Source organism: Protopterus annectens, chromosome 5.part0 (genome assembly GCF_019279795.1).
Source record: "Protopterus annectens isolate FY-2018-M chromosome 5.part0, PAN1.0, whole genome shotgun sequence".
Taxonomy (NCBI): domain Eukaryota; kingdom Metazoa; phylum Chordata; order Ceratodontiformes; family Protopteridae; genus Protopterus; species Protopterus annectens.
Window position 1 is genome coordinate 48,900,211 of NC_056735.1, and position 19,622 is coordinate 48,919,832.

General features: G+C 37.5%; 1 protein-coding gene across 1 annotated transcript in view; it reads left to right on the forward strand.

The window, feature by feature from the left end:
• The first annotated feature begins 984 nt into the window (after positions 1–984).
• PDZK1 (PDZ domain containing 1) overlaps positions 985–19,622 on the forward strand; it is a 550,816-nt gene continuing 532,178 nt past the window's right edge. The window contains exon 1 of the mRNA XM_044072128.1: positions 985–1,158. The gene's annotated coding sequence lies outside the window, so the exon portion shown is untranslated. The remainder of the gene's footprint in view (positions 1,159–19,622) is intronic.

Consider the following 19,622-nt stretch of genomic DNA (forward strand, 5'->3'; position numbering starts at 1 on the left):
CTCTTAGCAGCCTCCCTGACCAGTTTTTGTCTTGTCTTTTCATCAATTTTGGAGGGACGTCCAGTTCTTTGCAACGTCACTGTTGTCCCATATTTTCTCCACTTTTTGATGACTGTCTTCACTGTGTTCCATAGTATATCCAATGCTGTGGAATTTTTTTTGTACCCTTCTCCTGACTGATACCTTTCAATAATGAGATCCCTTTGATGCTTTGTAAGCTCTCTGCAAACCATGTTTTTTGCTGTAGCAGGCAACTGAGTAAATGTCAGGAAAATCCAACTAGGACAACTAAACGTTATTTGAGGTTAATCAGTCTCTTTAATTGATGGCAGGTATGTACCTTAGAAGACTGAATGTTGTAATTAAATCAAAAGGTGCTTCAACAAAGTATTAGTTTAAGGGTGTGCGCACACATGCAACCAGCTTATTGTACATTTTTTATTTTTTATATTTTTTCCTCTAACAGATTTGTTTTCAATTGAATTGTACAGGTTATAGGTCACATTAAAGGTAGGAAAAGTTTTGAAATGATTTATCGTGGTCTCATTTTTTTATATCACAAAACCTGGCATTTTAACAAGGGTGTGTACACTTTTTATAGCCACTGTATATATATATATATATATATATATATATATATATATATATATAGATACAGACACACACACACACACACACACACATACACACATATGTGTGTGTACATTGTCATAATACTATATGCTTTTTTTCTGGTAGCAGTAGACCAATTTCATTGTTCCAATAAAAAATACTATATAATGCTAATACACTGAATCATGGCACATTCAGACTTTGCAATATAAAAATATAAAAGTGTTGCATTTACTTTTTATCCTTGGGATTGAAACTCTGCTTACAAACAGCACTGACACAATAGCTCTGTCACTCAGGATTGTCTCTCTCTCTCTCTCTCAAAGTGGTCATTACAGTCTGCTTTATAAGTGCTTTATCAAGTCTGTTTAGTCATTAAAAATGCCAAACAGGAGAGCTGATAACCATGAAAGCTGAGCTTTAGCCCAGGTTCTTGGTTAACTAAGTCAGCCTTTTTATTAACCTTTGCTCAAAAGTTACAGAGTCCCAGTAAGAGAAGAGACGGGAAGCAAAAGGGAGAAGCTCAGTCCTGGTCAGAAGGGACAGGTAAGGGATTCAAATTATTGCCTTAACATTTCTCAGCAGGCAGATACCTCCTAAATAAGCAGTCTGTTTCAATGTTAGTGAGATACAGACAGGTGAACATAGCCTGTAGAAACCAAATCAGCTTCTGATAATTGTTCATGTGTATTGAAATCAGCTTTGGTTTCTTTAATTAGGTTATACTTCTTATTTGAATTCATTTTTTAAACAAGAAAACTGAATTGTTATTCATGAGATCTAAAGAACTGAATCTTAGGAAGATATAAATAATTCAAGGCAAGTGATCATGGGGACCCATAAGATTCCTAGCTGTATACACTTTTAAGTAGGTAAATTTAAAGGTTTTTGCCACCCTTGTCAAGCAGCTAATAGTACTTTGTTCATGAAACCTAAGTATCTAAAAGTGACATGTTGATGTGTGTGTGTGTGTGTGTGTGTGTGTGTGTGTGTGTGTGTGTGTGTGTGTGTGTGTGTGTGTGTGACTTTTCTAGCAGTTCTTTTGATCTCAGCACTTCTTTGCTCCTGACACTATTGTGTTTAATTTTTTTTATATAATTCTTGTCATTTTGCTTCATTATATATTGCTGTTACACCACACCTAGTCCACATCACAAAGACGTGTGCTGTAGGTGGATTGGAAACTCTAAACTGGTCCTAGGCGTGAGTGTGTTTGTGTGTGTGCCTTCTGTGGAAGGTTGGGCGCCAGGCTGGCAACTCAACACCATAAAACTCCACTGCCAGTCATGAGCAGACAGGTGACGCTGTGGCGACCCCTCACCGGGAAAAGCCGAAAGAAGAAGAAGACACCACACCTAGTCCATCTCCCACGTCTCCCCCCAGTTTCAACTAATATGCTGGAATGTGATGTAGTTTGCCTTTATTTTGAAGCATGAAGAAACTTTACAAGTCCCTTGAGAGATCAATCATTTTGACACAATCATCTACTCTATGTGTAAATAGCACAAAAAAAAAACTACCCACAGGAAAAAACATTATGGAGAAAAATGGATTTGTACAAAATGAACAACAAAACAAGCAATGATACAACACTTTAAATCCCGTGCTACCACTATGCAGTACAAAAGCTGTGTTTTGAAAATGTCTTCTTTGCCTAGTATATGTTATAACATTATCAGTACTAGTTCTGTGAGCTATCTGAGTTTTTATTGTGAAATCTTTTGGCAAACAAGGTCATACTTTTCAGTTGACTATCATGTGTGTGTTGTTTTGAGTATATATTTTAATGAGTGTGTGTGTGTGTGTGTGTGTGTGTGTGTGTGTGTGTGTGTGTGTGTGTGTGTGTGTGTTTGTGTCGAGCTTAGGAGTTGGTGGTTGTATGGCCCTAATTTGACAGAGAAGATGAAAGCAGATGGAACAAAATGTGTTTAGTCATTCATTGACAGACTAGATTAAATAATACATAAAGAAGAAATGCACAGAGAAAAATTATTTTAACTAGTTGGAATGCACACACTTTACAGAAGTTTGAGCTGGCTCATATTTTAATGCCAAAATGTTTATGATTGCTTGAATATACAGATTCAGCATTGCTTATGTTCTCTTTTATCTAAAAAAAAGCTAGTGTTGGTTATAATTTTAAGTAATCGGGACAGTTGCAGTTAAAGTCTGATAAGGATCATATTTTTTTTTGTTTTTTTCCTCGTTTATGTGACGGGGGGTTGATATGTGGTATGTCATTAAAATGGTACCTTACATGTTTACTTGTTACTTTTGCTGCAGTGGTGTCAGGATTTAATACAAAGGCAACATTAATGAATCCTTCAAGAAATTCATTCTACATATGTATTTCCACCCACAGCACGAGGGTAAATAAAATATGCCGCTGTGTTGTTTTCATTCATTCACCATCAGCATTGGTTAAATAAATATACAATTGGCTCTAAAGCAGGTAGAGTCCTTATATTTCTGATAATGTGAAATAAGCACTGAACAGGAATAGTTAAACATTTATTAATGCTTTACTAGACAAGTAGGAATCATTGGACAGAAATGCCCATTTTCTGGAGCAACCAGAAAGGGGGGGGGGGGGTGATGCATTTCTTCTGATTTACATAGAATCATTTACTTATTGTTGTAGGTGGGTATTACAACACATCAACATTATTTAGTTCATTCATTTATAGATAGCTGCCCTAAAAATAAACTGTATTTTGTTGCTGTGCTGTTTTAAATTAAATAGTATAAAGTTTTTAGTAAACATGACTTCTTGATTTGTGTATGTATGCTGGAATTTTGGAATCTTGTAAAATGCATTCGTGAGATAAAAAACAGTTGATACTTTAAAAAAGTAAGCCGATCACATCCCTACCTACACCCCTCAATGCTCATCATTCAGGGACTGTAGATAGCCTTCTTCCAAACAGTGACTAGTGCTAAGCAGAAGTGTTGCAGGTTTATGTTTTAACCAGGCACGTCTCACTGGGTTTGTTTCCTATTTTAAGGGCAGACATAAGGGGCATTCATGCTGACCAGGAATATTTTACCTATTACAATGGGAGAGTGCTCCCTACTCTTTTTGATAAATCTGCAAGATATGTTACATCTACCTGAGCAACCACTAACTTAGGGGAAGGGACCTTCATTTAACATCCAGTCTGAATCATGGCACCTTAGAAATGCAGCGTACACTTATGTTGCACTGCTATGACATGAGTCCAAACATCGGGTATGGGGATAGACCACACAGCACTCTGACATTTATGGCTTCAAGGCTGAGTTTGTTACTTGTGAAGCCACACAGTCTTTACAACAGTATCCAACAGTTCAAGAACTGCTATTTCTTGAGAAGAAAGTGACAGGTATGTTCTGGGACTGTGGAAATAGGCACACAACGAGGCAGGGGCAACCAAGAAAAGTCACAAAGGAAAAAGAAGTGCATTTTGTGCATTTAAAACACAATTGTGTACTAATTAACTTGACAGAATTGACCTTTGTCAAAAAGTTGGTGTCAACCAAGCAAGAAGTTAATAGACAAGAGAGGAAAAATAAAGGATGTATTTTCTTTACAAAACTTTGTAGAAAATACTAGCATATCAGAAGCCAAAAAGATGAAGCAGTAGTTTGTGTTTTCACCTCATAGCAACAGTTCTAATGTTTTATTCTTGACTGGGGAGCCTTCTGTGTGGGTCTGCATACTCTCCCTGCATTTGTGTCAGTTTCCTTTTGGTGTTCTAGTTTCCCCCCACATTTCGAAGACATGCATTTCTCTCCAGGCCTCTGCTAAAAATGGACTTGTTCCAAGTTGGACATTCCTGATAAACAAATGTTAAATAAATAAATAAATATACATCATGAGGAATCTACCACCAATTTTGTGTAGAGGCACTGGGGCTCGTGAAAGAGAAGAAAGAAAAGGAAGTCGTTACAGAAAGGGGAGATGCGTAAAAGATTTAGGCAAGCCAGGTAATTGGAATGGTAGTTGCCTACATCTAGTTCAGTATTAAAAAAAGTGTGAGTGGAGATAGAAGTCATCATCATCATCAAGTGCAGATAGAAACTAGAAGGAAAGGCACTAAAGCATTTACCTTCCGGATCTTATTATGTGGTAATTGATAGTTACATTGTCAGGTACTGCTGATATTTTCTTATCTAATGTTATCCTAAAATCAGTGTTGTGCAGGCAGCGCAAAGCAAGCAAGTACCACCTGTGTAAATCAGAAGCACATTAACTGTGTTGCACTAGCCATGATTCCAGTAAAATACAGATGGTTTAGTTACAATGGTGCATCAGAGAAGCACTATGTTTGTTTTAAGGCTATACTTTCTGCTTCCTAACAGCTTCATAACTAAACCAACCCAAACACGAGGTGCACGAAGTAACTGGTCCTTGATCATACAAACCACAAGGCTTGTGGTGCAATTTGAACCACTCGCCTTATGGTGCTGTAGTTATGTACCATAGTCAGTGAGCTAAAATTATACTCGGCTAATCCTTAAAGTTCTTTCACTCATGTTTGTTTCAGGATATTCTTTGTGCTTCCTAAAAATTTCACAATTAAAGTGACAAAAATAAAAAGTAAGTGGTCCACGGTAATACAGAGGTCAAGGGCAACGATACAGTTTGAGTCATTTACCTTACTGTGTTCTAGTTATGGACCATAATCATGAGTTAAATCATACTGGGATAATCCTTAATGTTTGTTCACTCAGAGACTGAGAAAGTTTCACGTCTATCTGAGATACATGGACTGATAAAAGTAGAGTGTCAGCAGAAGACATGCTGATCAAATAAACAAACAAATGAAGAAATAAATAAATGCATTATATGTTTACTTGTTAATTTCCTAGCACCATGCTTGAAATACAGGTAGGGCCACAAAGGTTTAGATGACATTGCTGTCATTTTCCGGCACATGTTCTGGTTTTATGTTTCACTTATTATTCTTATTACTAGGAAGTATCTTTGTATCAGTAAAAAATATATTTTGCAGCCGATGGAGGAGTGCTTGTCTTAGCTGTTTTGCCCATTTGCCAATGATCTACATAACCCTCAATCCTTCTTCAGCAAAAAAAAAAACACATTGGAACAGTTTTTTTTAATTGTATCTTTGTTTTTCTGAACTATTTTAATGCAAGAAAATCACTCAATATGCTTTTTCCAAAAAATGGCTTTTGTGGGACCTCCCATATTAATGTGGCTCTTGTTTAAATGCTTTCCTGTCTTGTTCCCAGAATCCATTTCAAGTTCTCCTTTATATGAATCAAGATAGACACACGAAGGTGATGTTCTTTTCCTGTATAATGGACATAGAGCAGCAGTAGTATAAGTCACAAGCATCTTACATTCCTACTGTAAAAACTGTATTTTCCCAAAATGACCCATGCATTTGTTTTTCCCAGAAATGTTTTAATCATCAACTTACTTTTTTTCCACTTAACATTAACTTATGTTTTGTTTTCTGCACTGGTGAATTCTATTACTGCTTTTGTGCTGACAACTTTTCAGGAAGGTTATTTCAATCATCCACAACCTTTTCCATGTAAAAGTACTTTCTCACATCCCCCTTTAGCCATTGACTTTGCATTTTGAAATTTAATATTCTTCTTCTCATGTACATTTTTTATAGATTCTTCTGAAATATGGAAATAATTTTATAACACCCCCCCCCCCCCCTCAGCATCACTCCCTTTCTTAAAGGTCATACATGTTAGCCACTTTCACCCACTTTTTTAAGCTTGTACATATTAGCCACTTTTAATCTTTCTTTATTTGACTTTAAGTGAAGACCACATTCCTTTTTTGTTATACTACCTGTACTGCCTTTATCGTGTTTATATTCTGGCAGAAAATGATGTCTCCAGGACTGCAATCAGTACCTTAGATGGGGAGGCTTATCAGCTGTCTCGAAATAAGGAAGTGATTCTGCCTACTGGTACTGTATCTCTGCCTTCGTGTGCCAGTAGTCTGCCTGCTTTTCTTGCTACTTTGTATCACTGCTTGTTTACCTGTATTAATATCCCCGAGTCTCTTTACGCTTTTGATATTACTATTGCTTTCCCTTCAGTTATGTACTCTCTTTTTTAAGTTATTGCTAAACCGATTCATTATTCTGCATATCTGCATGTGGGTTATGTCAGTTATTTATTTATTATGGTTAATAAATAAATCAACCATAATAAATTATTTTGCATATCTGCATTTGGGTCCAACCAATAAGTCATCAAATAAATAAATATCTTACAGTAAGGAAGCCTCCATTTGTTAGGTGTCACTGTCCTTCCATCCTTACTATTCTTACATCTCTGTCTCATCATGACAAAAGTTGTTTTTTTCTGCAGTACCACTTGTATGACCACTGAAAAGAGGGATCTCAGTAGTGGTATCAATGGTACTCAACTAGTAAGTGTCTTTTTTTTAGTGGAATCCATTTGCTATAACCCTTGGCCTAGACTCAAAGTTGACTAATATGATTATTAACTTTTTTGTGGTACTATGCTAAATTCCCTGCTGAGATTTAAATAAACCACATCTATGGCTCTTGGTCTCTCACAACGTAGTATGTATAAAGGTTAAAGACTATAAAAGAGATTAACAGAACAGTAGTGCAGTACACTGGGATAACATCCCGTTAGCCCTTTGGGCATATTTATAGTTTTTACAATTTGTGCATCAAAAGTTAGGATTAAAAGGAGGGTAAAAAAGAAAAGGGAGTGAGCGGTATAAAATGGAAGGGGACTTAGATAAGGGGGTAAAGAGAGGAGAAAATTAGGAGTGGAAGGAATACGGGAAGCTTAGGATATTTTATAAGTATTGCAGATGTTTCTCAGAAGAATTTCCTATGAGATGTATAGTGTGACGTGTGCAACAGTGTAAAGAGGATGGGCAACATTTTATAAGTTGATTAGAATGTGGAGAGTGGAAATGAAACGGGTGTAGGTAATTTGAGAGTTAAAGGCTTCTAGGTTTATTAGTTTGCAGGTTAAGGATGCAATCAATAACTTAAACTTTTATTTTTTTGGTAGGCATTTTACTGTAGCCAAAACTAAGTACTGATGCAATTTTGTGAAGTCAGAGTGATAAATCTACATATGTTGTAAGCAGTTGTTATTACATGGTATGCTGAAATGCTGGGTTACTAAGGAAAGCTTTTGTTTACTTTCATAAATCATGGATTTTTTTTATAGTATTCAGGATACGTTTATTTTGTCTGAGACATTGTGGTAGTACATTGAGGTAGTTCTTTACGTCATTTTTAATGATAGAGAAAGATGTATTTGCCCTGTAGGTGATCATATCAGCTACCTCTATATAATGGCAGGAGTCTGAGAAATGTCTGGAAAATTGTTGATGAACAGCGAGAATAGTGCTGTGAAGAATACCGAACCTTGTCAGACACCTTTAGTGAGACAGGAGAAGGAAGAGGGTTTTTTTCTTATCTGAACTTTAAAGCATCTCTCAGCAAGCTTTGTAACCGTGGGAGGGTGTTGGTACTTTTACTATTGCTGTTTTAGTGCATTAAGCAGAAGTTAATGGTCTACTAGGTCAGGGGCTTTGATAAGGTCATTGAGTACATTACCAGTTCGGAGGACTTTGTTCATGCCAAGTACTTTTCCATCAATCAATCGATATGTAAAGGGTGGTCATGGTGGTACTATTTCCTCACTGCAAAAACATGTTGGTGGACAGACAGGGTAATGGGTTTTTCTGACATAGTGTGTTTTTTGAATAAAGATAAGTTTTTCATAAATCATTGCTGCTGATTATAATAAGAATAAGGTCCAAAGTCTTTCAAGCCATGTAGTTTGGAGAGTGGGGGATGGGTTTGACTATGGTTTGCTTCTAATAACAGTGTAGATTATAGCAATGTTTGCTCGGTTAGGGAACTCTTACTCCACTACAGGTCAGGCATTATTTTTTCTTACAAGGTATGAAACAAGCATGTTGACTTGACTATTTTTACAGTGAAAACTTCTTATAGATTCATATATTCATAGGTAAGTACTACGGTAGCTGCCCTTGAAGGCCATTTCAAGCCAGGCCAATTACCCTTTTGTGCTCAAATTAACCTGCCCCATTGGGTTAGAGATTAGCCTTATCCATTTCCTGATCGATAATTAGATATCGCCCATAATGAGAATAACTGGGGTCATAGCACAGATAATTTAGGGGACCCATGCATGGGATAAACAATTTATGAGCTGCCATTTATTATAAAGCTGTTGATGTTATGATTCCACCATGTGGGTTTGTTTCTGGGGTTTGCCCTGCACTTGTTTCTGCGGGGTACAGCTACATCTCTGCAGCTGTTTACATGCTGGTATAGTGTGGCGATATACATTAACTGAGTTTTGTGGGGATTTGAAGCTTGCCAATGTATCACTTAGCAGTAGCTAGTTTGTCTTAAATAAATTTCCATAGGTACATTGGGTGGAACAGATCTCTGGTTTCAGTTTTATTTTGAAGGAGACTGCTTTATGGTCAGACCTAACAAGTGATGAAGCTATGCAAGGGATGGTGCAAGATGCTCCCATATTAGTAAGGACTAGATCCAAGTTGTCATTCCTCCAGTGAATTGTATTGGCAATGTCCAGGAATCACTGTGCTTCTGCACTATTGGTGCTGTAGGTTTCCCTGTCTATAGTTAGATAGTTTAGATCACCTAGAAAATGGTATTGGATTTAATACTGAGCGATTCTAGTTGTTGTAGCTAGGTGATGTGGCTTTCATCTGTCATAGAGGGAATTCTATAGCTAGCTAATATATGGTATGAAACCTGATGATGATTATTTGGAAGAAGCTCTAATGCATCTTGCTGCTTTACCAGCCTTGATGTGAGTCTCTTCTGAATATAGATCGAGACACTGCCTTTTTCCCTTCCTGCACAGTAGCTGGTCTAAATGTATGGAAAGCATTATACCCTGAGCAGCCTGAGTGCTCTCCGTTATTATAAACCATGTTTCAGTCACTTCACAGATGTCATTGTCTTCCATTCTTGTTTAAGCTCTTGGCATCGATCAATAACACCTTTATATTTTCCTTTGCTTGCTCTGTTATGTGGCAGGTATAATTGGTTGACATTGAATAAAAAAAGGGTGTGGACAATGTCTTTGCCAATAATTGAAACCCAAGAGGGGACAGATGCAGGCCATCCTCGGTGAAGTAGCATGGTCTTTCGATCATATCCTTCCATGCTGACAAATATTGGACACCCTTTGAATGACACCAAAAACTAAACCAATTATTGAAGTCCATTATTTTTTGCTCATGTCATGCTGCCCAATGCTAGTTTTGTAGCTGCATTGGATACATAGACTGAGAGCTGCAACATGTCTCTCTTTATATAGTCCGGGGAGGTGCACCTCAAGTCATTGACACTGGCATGAACTATGACAGGGTCATACTGGTACTTGTTCAGGCACTTCTCAGCATACAAGTCTAATTTATTTATGTGTGGATGTTGATGTGGAACATGACAGCTACTATGTTGTATTAGTGATGTGAAATATAGCAGCAAAGTACCATCAAAGAGGCTATATTAACGGTGATCCATGATCGCAAATGACAAGGTAATGAGTGACTGATGACCTGTGAACATTAGCCAGCCTTTTTTTTTTTCACAGATACACTTTGACAGTTAATAAAAGTCACCCTCTTTATCTGTATTCTCTAAAATAAAAAAGAACTATGGCCATTGTGGCATTTATGATACAGAAATTCCATTCATCACAATGTTTACATGCTAAAAAAACATTCAGAATGGACTGATGAATCCTCCATTCTCCTAAACCTCATCATATACCAATCATATATACAGGAGGGTTTGTCCATTAATTACATTTGGCAGCTGCTGAATTCATTCTGCTGTGCCACAGTGCCATCTTTGGTGCATTTCTCCACGTCCAGGACACATGAAATGTCATCACTGTCATGTGATACCAACACTATGTTGGCCATTTGCATCTCACTGATAACTTGAACTCTGCATTCTGTGAAATATGAATAACGGAAAACCATAGAATGTTTCCAAAATTAGCCCAGAACATTTAAAAGTCTGTGATATGTGTTATGTGACTTACCTCCAAGGTGCAGACTAGTTATCTTCCACATATTGCTGTAAGGTTTGCAAAACTTCACCAGTTATTTCCAACTGAGTACTGCACACCCCTCTAGTGATCACTACCCTAGTGAAAGAGCATGTGTACTCTATAATGCTTCAGATCTGTCCAGTCTGGACCATTGTGCTTATAGCAGTGTCTTTATTGTTGAAAAAGATCAGAATAAGGGTCCAGAGAAATAGCAATCTAAAAAGAAGACCCTTGTGAAGTTCCAGCTTAAACCTAAGAAGATCCTTCCTGGACTATGTTTACCAGGACTCAGCTGTGGATGAGACTTAAGAGATGGTCCTCACTGTTAAGCAGGTGATAGTCAGGCCACCCATATAATGTGGCTGGATATTGCCCAGAATCCTGTGTGGGGATATCTTATTGGCCTACTACCTGTAAACTGAAAGGATAAAGTCAGATGTAGCACCACTCAGGTAGCAGACAGAAACAGGATGCACTGAGGCAAGTTAGACCCTGGCAACGGAAAGCAGCTTCAGAAGAACTGAACTTTACCTAACTGACAGGGATTCAGCCTAACTTGGTGCAAGTTATAGAAAAGTTCTTTCTAGACATTGCTGATGTCTACTGTATAAATAGCATAAACCTAGATCCTTCTCAATCTGGGATGGTCTCTCTTCTACTATGGAATAACTGCTCATATAAGACCTTAAGCAGTATTTTTTTGTTACAATGAATCACATGGTTGCCTCAATGGAGCTGTAAGCTGTAGGGAGAGATCTGACAGATGTTTTTGCTTGCACACCAAACATCCATTTGGATTATTCATACTTTTTGAGAAGATGGTTGATACATTCAAGTTGATAACACCTGTTATCTCTGTAGTTTGACTAAGACACTTTAACACTTTCAGGAAGAATGATGCAAATACCTGGAAGGACATAACTAGAAAAACAATCTTCCTGATCTCAGCCAAAGTGGCGAATTGCTGTTAGGGTTTTGAGTAACCCACGACTGTCCATAATGAACGCCTGAGTAAGCCGGGATCTGTGCATAATGAATAATATATTTGAAAACAATGAAACCTGTAAGTACTCTTGGTACAGGGACATCTTAGGCCAAAGGTCAGTGAGTGTTTCTGCGGTCAAATCATCAGACCTTACTCCACGTGTTTTGATCAATTAAATGAAATGGTTGAGGCCATGGGCAGTGCTATTAAGTGAGTGCCACTTGGTGGTAAACTGGATTCTGCAAAGGAGGCATCAGTCAGACAATCATGGAAGACCCAAACAAAAAGTCTGGGTATTTTGGGGAGGTCTGGCAGAAGTTATGTAAGAAAAATCACTGACATGGTGGCAAGGAGCTCTGCCTGGTGGGGTGGTCAGTACCTCCCATGATAGTAACTCTTAGACCCACTGCTGTACACCATCAGTAATGGAAGTTGTCGAGCTGAAGAAGATAGTCTTCCAGAATATATGCATGGAGGGCACTCTTCATTTAGCTGAAAGTTCCAGCTGCTCAAGAAGGCTGCAATGACAGTGGTTGCCAAAGTGTGGGCAAGGGAGGGGTGTAGTGAAGCTATGGGGAAATACTGTTCGGCGGCCTTAAAAAAGTTCTTGAAAACCATCTGGCATCTTAGAAGGAGAAGACAAGACTCTGCTCAGACTTTTCAAAACAAGGTGGTGATAAAATGAACTCTACCAAAGAGATAATGAAAACGTGGGAAAATCATTTTAAGCAGCTCCCTAACCTTGTAGACATACCCTCTTTGAGGAAATAATGCCTGAAATCTTTTGTTGACTGTATTACTTTAGTGTAGCTGAAGCTATTGAGTATGTCAGATAACTTCAGAGTGATAAGGCTTCAGGTGTAGCTGAGATTTGGCCAGAGATGTTGAAGACAGTGGACAAAGTTGACGAAACATGATAAAACACCTCTTTTGTGTTGCACAAATAGGAAGAACAATACTTCAGAACTGGTAAGCTGTAATCATAGCCACTCTGTTTAAGACAGAAGACCAAACTGTTTGTTTCATCTATAAAGAAACCACATCCTAGAAAAGCATATACCACAGTTCTTGATAGGACACTCCAGCAAACCCCACATTCAAGATGAATGATGTGGATTCCAGTGAGGCTGTGAAATAGTAGAAGAATGTTTTAGTCATGTACATTTGTGTGAGTGGCTGTGGTAGTTTGCTGGTCCTGCCTATAGTTGTGTTGGGGAGGTTCTGGGGGACTACAGGGACACCAGTGATTACAGTTGTTTTGGGAAGGTTCTACGGGATTATGGGGGTATCTGTGCATACAGTTGTTTAGGGGAGGTTCTAGAGGAGTGTAGGGACACCAGTGGTTACAGTTGTTTTTGGGAGGGTCTATGGAAGTATAGGAGTACTAGTGCTTGCTGTCTAATACCTTTATGGATGCACTGGGGTTGCGACCACATTTATTGACATTAAGATTAAGTCATTTAAGGTGGTGGATTGACTTCACTAAGTATGTATATTATCATGATTTTCATGGACATGGTATCCATGGTATCCAGACAGAGCCAAGGCCAGGAGGATGTCTATTTTAGAAAATAAGATGCACCACCTATATTCCTTGCAGATGATGCTATCATTCTGGCCTTATTCAAAGATATTCAGCCTCCACTTGAGTAATTTGTTGCTGAACGCAAAACAGCTGGAATAAAAATCATCACTGCTAAGTCTGAGGCCATTGTATTCCCAGGCGAAAAATAATGTGTACTAAATAAACTACCAAATGACATAAGGCACTAACAGACTTTATCTGTATTCAAAGCATCATTAAAGAATTATAATCAAATAAAAAAATGCACATGTATCGACACATGGCCAGGATATATATATTTATCGTTTTATGAACCATTTTATGAAGTTGTTTATCATTAAAGAATTGCCTTCTGGAGGAAGCTAACTGTGCTTTTGTTTGTGACATTGGATAACAAAGCAGTCCAACACTAGCCTCATCTGTAATGCGTGCTACCGCATATGCTGTAGAAATGCTCTGACATGAAAATATTCTAAATAATGTAAATGCCATAATCTATTTTAATCATCCTTACTATAGATTTCTAATGGCCACTGTTATAATTACAATATCCCCAGTGTTATACTGAATACTGGAATCTATAATGAGAAACATTATTAAATGATGCATTTATTTCTGATCTCTGAACCCATGTCATGAATAAAGAAGGTCAATAGACAAGTGCATCAACATGGTTAACAAATAACAATAAATAAATTCATATGGGGAGGGAAAAGTTGCCTTTAGCAGAAAAGTATAAGATCTCTGACATCTTGTTTGCTGGGGATAGCAAGGGGGAACATGCAATTAATAAACAGACTTCAGATGAACCAGTATGCTGTGGTTAAGGAGGTAATGAGTTCTCAGGCATAGTTGTCAGCTCATCTATCATTCTGCATCACCGGCCTCAACCATGGTCACTCAAGAATTCAGGATAAAGCAGAAATAATAGGGGAAAGGCCCAAAATCAGGGCCAGTTTTTAAATATTACTATAACTCACTTACAGAGTTAATAGATCAACAATTTTGTCATCAGTTTGTATTTTCTGAACAAAAAGAAGAATGAATCTATTGGAGCAGCACAGTGGTATTGTGGGCAACATTACCACCTTGTCTGGTTTAATTCCTAGCTATGGTGACTTCTGTGTGGAGTCTGCATGCCCCTATTGTGTCCTGTGAGTTTTCTTCAGGTGCTTCTGTTTCCTCCCACATTCCAAAGATGTGCAATTGGTGGATTAGACCCAGTAAACTGTGTTTGTGTGTGTGTTTTTGTGTGTGTGTGTGTTTTTGTGTGTGTGTGTGTGTGTGTGTGTGTGTGTGTGTGTGTGTGTGTGTGTGTGCGCGCGTGTGTGTGTTTTTGTGTGTGTGCGTGTGTGCTTTTGGGTGGGTCGGTGTGTGTGTGTGTGTGTGTGTGTGTGTGTGTGTGTGTGTGTGTGTGTGTGTGGGTGTGTACACACATATGATGTAAGTTTATATTATAACTTAAGTTTAGAACATTAGTTTATATGTTAAGATTAGTTATATAAGATGTGAGTGATGGTGTGATGTTACTTGGATGTTGTTGTTCTTCTTTCTGCTTTTCCCGGTTAGGGGTCGCCACAGCTGAACTCCAGTCTGCTAATGATTGGCAGTAGATTTTTACAGTGCCGAGGTGCCAGCTTGATGCCCAACCTTCAACAAAGGCACGCCCATTCAAGCATGTCTTTTGAACACCACTCGACCATGGGGAGGACATGCAGACTCCACACAGAAGGCGCTCCAGCCGAGAATCGAATGGGAGAACCTCTTGCTGTGAGGCGACAACGCTACCGCTGCACCACCGCGGATTTTACTTGGATACTGTTTGAAAAATATTTGAAATTAAACAGCACCGTAGTGCTTATAAATAGCAACTTTAACATTATAACAAGTGAATTTAAAGTCATGTCACTTTCAAGGAATTTGATTACCCTTCCAAATCTAGTTGCTTGCTAGTTACAATCATATCTATCTGAGTCATCCCAGCAGATGTTGTGCCATAATGTGAAATATTTTTGTAACAGCAAGCTGGTACAGTGCCATGTTCAGAATTGTCTTAAATTCCAGTCTTTGTCTGATGCTTTATTTCCTGAAATTCTGTCCCGTTCAGTAGTTCAAGTGAAATCTCATTCTTCTGGAAAGAAAGCAGTCTCTTTTGTTTTATTTTTACTTTTTATTTATTTTCTGAAAAACTCTTTTGCAGTAACAAGAAACAATGTAACTGCAAATAACAATACAACAATATGGGAGATATGGTATCACTACCATATGAAAACACATTACAAAATGTTAAAGAGGTACAAACAATTAAAGAAACTTATTTGTTGGCAGTATATCTACTAACACCCCGACTTGTCTTTGTTTTGTCTCCAGTATGATCATTTCTGTATTATCTTTTCCCAAACTTTCAGATCTCACAGTGTCATTTCCCCCTCATATACGTCTGTCGTTAGTGTCCTAATATCCTTTATTTTAGGTAGGTCATTTTTCATCCGTGACCTAGTGATAAGCTTCTTTCCCTGTAGCAACAAAATATTCGGTACGTTTCTGATATTAGGAATAATGCTGGTAAAACTAATGGTTTACATGGCCACATCCTGTCATATCTGTGTAATTCTTTCTTAAGATAAGATAAAGTCAGGTATTCCCAATAAATAGTCGCCTATTTCTCCCACATGGCATCTCCAACAGGTTGACAGAGACACCAGGAACATCTAGGAGAGTCTAGTGGGTGTATAAAATATTTAAAATAGACATTAGCAACAAATAAAGCAATAAGACTTAAACACTTAACATTTACTAGCACAATGAAGAGTTAAAAGCATTTTTCCCATGGATCTGCCAATATCTGGATATTCAGATTCACCTCCCAGACAAGTTTGAATTTATTGGGATTTGGAGACTATCAGTGTCTTGTACATCTTTGATACATTACCCTTACCCAGTTCTAAATGTCCCTTGGAATTGGTCTACCACTGTTCCCAAAGGGACCAATCTTTTTTTTTTTGGGGGGGTGTGATCAATTTCTTGGTATTAAATTTTCCTATGATGAAAATATATAAATCAGAATCCTACTAATGTGTAGTCCCAAATTCTCTTTGAATATTTCACCATGCCATTGTCTGACCCCCCAGCTTTAACTGTTCACAGAATTGTAGTGAAGGAAATTTATTCATGGAGTGTTTCCCACTGAGTAAAACTCTTTATTCAAGTCATGTGGATTGGAAGAAGTTATTTAATCCAGCCAGTTGTATTAGTTTCCCAAAAAGCCTACTGAGTCAGTCCAAGAAAATTCAAGTGCAATACTCTTAGAGAATTTTTTTCTGTGGAAACTTTTCTGATATTAGCTTTCCATAGAATATGTCCAGACCCTCCAACTGGTTTGTTAACAGTTTCCACCAGATAAAATAGGTCTGTCAATTTAAGACTTCAAAATGTGACTTCATCCTGATGGCATTGCTGATCAATTCCAGGTGAAGAAGTGCCTGACCCCCTGACAGCAAGGCAACATGAAGATACCTCAGCCAATCCTAGGCTTACTCCATCCCACAAGTAATTAGTTATTTGTCTTTCACGGCTATGAAAAAAAACTCTGGTGGCGGGTAAGGTATACTTTGTGAAATATATAAAGGCATGGGAAGAATAAACCAATTTATGCCATATATTTGTTGCAGAACGTGTAAACAGAGGCCTTAACTACAATAACAAAATAAGAAACTTCAACCATTTTCTGTGAGGTCTCCCCAGTATGTGATTTGGTCAATCTTCCCTAAGAATGAGCCATCTGCTTCTGTTTTATCCTTATTAACTCTATGGACTGTTTACAAAAGGCTTATAATTAAAATAAATAAATACATAAATAAATAAATAAATAAATAAATAATTAAAAGACTTGGGGAGATCCCCTTCAGGAAATGTTAGGTAGATCAGCAAGTCATCAGCATAATGAAAAATCTCTGTATGCTGATCCTGAATATGATGTCAGAGATTCTGATTCTAATAGTTAGCAGTTCATTATATAATACAAAAAAAAAAAAACTAGCAATGTGTTGACCAAATCTTTCAACAAGTCAATGTGAGAATCCAGTCCCCCTGCCTGGTGTCTCTAGTCGAATATATTTTCAAATAAGATTTTAGCCCAATTTTATACATACTGCTGATTGTGATTAGATTTGCTAATACTAAAATCATGTCAGGAAACCCCATTACTCATATTACCAAGAACAGAAAGTTCTAGGAGACCCCACTAAAGGCTTTTTCTTCCACCTAGGTTAGGAAGAATCAATGGTGAGGCTATTTTGTTAGCATCCTCAATTAACGGAGACTTTTTGAGCAATTTATCAAATGTCGACCACACAGAACAAACATAGTCTGATCATTGTATGTTTTATGGCGTAAAACTGTGGACAATCTTTTCTCCACTACCGCCAAAGTAGTTCATAATCATGGTTTAAAATAAAGATTGCCAGTAAGAACTAGCTAGTTTAGGATCTTTTCAAAAATTAAAGAATAACTGAAATAGCGGCTTGTCTTCATGGGCTGGGCTGAGTTTCCGTAACTCTACTGACCAGTTGCATAAAATAATCAACAAATCTGTCTCCACCTAAAGAGCAGATTTCCAAGATAATTCCATCTGTGCCTGATGTTTTCCCTCTAGTTTCATTTCCCAAAACTAATTTCACTTTCTATATCCAAAGGTATGCAGTAAAGCATCTTTTTGTGTGGCCATTGACAGTGACAGGTTCAGGGAATTAAGGTACTATACCATTTTAAGCAAATTATCATGTTCCATGTATAAAAGCTGCAAAAACTCTTAAAACTGGTTCCATTTTGCAATCTTGAGATTTGCAGTGCATTGCATTGCAGAAGAATTGCAAATATCGAACATTTCCTTTTTACTTTTTTTTTGCAGGAGGAAGAGCCCCTGCACCACATAATGTGGAGCAACCCACCCCACTCCTCATACTGATATATACCAACTCTGAGATACCTCAGAGAAAAGGAAATATTCTAAGAAATGGCAATCTCAGACTTAATATATATAAATCTGGATTTGTGACAATTCAGTTGCCACATTATGTGACACAGCAATGCATGTCCCAAGATTTTAAATTGTTCTTTAAACCTCCTCTGGGTCATTACAGAGTCTCTTAGATTCAACATCCTTCACTTGTAATACCAGTCACTTCATTGTCTGTTGTCTCTTCCTTAAAGCCAGGCATTTGGGCAACTTAAGGGTAACTTTGAAATGTGTAAGATTCTGATTCTTTGCTGCAAATTCAGCTATCTATTGAAAGCACTCAGTAAATTTCTTTTTGATCAGTGAAACTCGCTTAGTTTCCTCTGGGTCTGTTCTCATAGCTTGTACATGAGTATGAACGTCCTGAAATGCAGCATTATATTTAATTCACACAAACATTTCAAATTTTTTTGTCAAATTTGCTACTTTCTCTTTAAAATCATCCCAGCGTTTACCATAGTCATTGATGGATAATCCATCAAATGCTCTCCAGGAGAGAAATTATCTGTACCTCTGATATGTCTTCCTAACATATAGTAGGTGAAGATTAGCTCTCTAGTATGTAAAATAGTTATGGGTGTCGACTTGTCAATGCATAAAGAAAGAAGCACGATCAATTATTATAGAATGGAAGGTATTAACATGCTCTGTCATACATTCAGATTCATTTGTAATTAATATTTTATTGGTTCTAAAGTATGAGAAATGTGTAGTACTGAGCTGGATTTGGTGATAAGTGGGAAATATCCACTATACCCACGTGGCCCATGTAAGCCTTAATAAACCCCCATCCAAGACCGGACTAGAAATTGAACAAGACCCTCTTGCACTTCATCCCTGGAAAAAGAGCATATTCCAATTGTTTCGACATGGAAATCTGCATTTGTGAAATTAAATGCAATCTCTAAAATCAAAACCATGTCTCTACTGGTTATCCCTGGATGGATATAGTGATTGATAAATGTATACAGCCTCTCTCACTTGGTAACCCTTTTGTGGCCATGTAATGGCTGAAATGATCATTTATTATATCCAACGAAGACCAAAACAGCTCCTCCCCTCCGTCTATCCTCTGGACAGGTAACGTAACCATCTACGTCATAACCTAATGAGACAAATGGGTTTCCTGGAGAAAGATAAAGTGTGGGTTAACCTTCCTTAAATAGACACATATATTTTTACCAGATTAGTCTACCCATTAATATTTTATTAAAATATAGTGTAACTCATAATTGGTCTGAATTTTGTAACCTAAAATTTCAAAGAGTGCTAGTCAATTGTTTATCCATTCAATTAAATTCCGTATCATTTTATAGTCACATTGTGACTTACTATGTAAACCTCCACTAAATCTG